This window comes from Galeopterus variegatus, unplaced genomic scaffold, assembly GCF_000696425.1.
Source record: "Galeopterus variegatus unplaced genomic scaffold, G_variegatus-3.0.2 Scaffold2242, whole genome shotgun sequence".
NCBI classification, from domain to species: domain Eukaryota; kingdom Metazoa; phylum Chordata; class Mammalia; order Dermoptera; family Cynocephalidae; genus Galeopterus; species Galeopterus variegatus.
In genome coordinates, this window is record NW_007728353.1 from 193569 (window position 1) to 194606 (window position 1038).

The 1038-nt window shown below is 48.9% G+C and overlaps 1 protein-coding gene across 1 annotated transcript in view; it reads right to left on the reverse strand.

Moving 5' to 3' along the window:
* The window catches only part of CACNA1S (calcium channel, voltage-dependent, L type, alpha 1S subunit), a 71567-nt gene that overhangs the window by 40287 nt on the left and 30242 nt on the right, over positions 1-1038 (reverse strand). The gene's annotated exons all lie outside the window — the stretch shown is intronic.

Consider the following 1038-nt stretch of genomic DNA (forward strand, 5'->3'; position numbering starts at 1 on the left):
TTTCAAACAAACCCTCTCATCACCATTTAAAAAGCTCAAGTCTCTCTCATTTTCCCTGGAACTCCTGTGCCTGGCTCTAACCTCCCTGTGACAGCCAAATGTCCCCAAAGAGCTGTCTACATTGCTCTCTTCACGTCACACCTGCCCTGCTCCGTTCATTCTGGATCCACTCACATCACTCCACCAACACAACTCTCCGCAGGGTCGCCAGTCCCCTCCACGTCGCCAAATGGACATTTTAACCCTCATTTTCCTAACCTCTAGCAGCACTAGTCATGTTGGTCATTCTCCTGAAAGGATGCTCTTTCAAGCGCTCTCTGTGCTTGGCTTCTGTGACACCACATGCTTCTGGATTTTTCTCTACTTCTCTGGCTTCTCCTAAGCCTCCTCTGCAGACGCATTCCTTACCTAGTCACTGAATGCTGGCATTGAGTTATACCCTTGAGGGTACACTATCTCCTGATATTCTGGTGATAATATCTGAGACCACAGCTTCAACGGCCATCCCTGCCAGCGACTCCCAGATTTTAATTCCTCAACTCTGACCTCTCTGCTGAGTTTCAGACCTGTTTTTCCATTTGCTTCCTTGACATCTCCATTGGGATGTCTCAAAGGCATCTCAAATTCCACATGCCCACGACCAAGCTGATGGGAGACTGCCCATCTTCCCCCACCCACCAGAAATCCCTGGTCATCGATAATCTTCCCCAGCTCAGTAAGTGGCACTACATCCATTTATCTGCATAGGCCAGGAACCTCAAGTTCATCTCTGATTCCTCTTGGTGGGCAGTGTTCACATGTTCTCCACATTTGGTCATTGACAATGCTTGACACATTCAAGGGGCTCTCAAGATTGGATGCCAGAAACAAATGAATGAGTAAATGCATCTGATCTGTAGTTTTGTTTCCTATTTCCTTCCTGTAGAAAAAGACAATCTTCAGGGCCAGCCTGGTGGTGCACTCGGTAGAGTGCGGCACTTGGGAGCACAGTGGCGCTCCCGCTGAGGGTTCGGATCCCATATAGAGACCGGTCCGCTC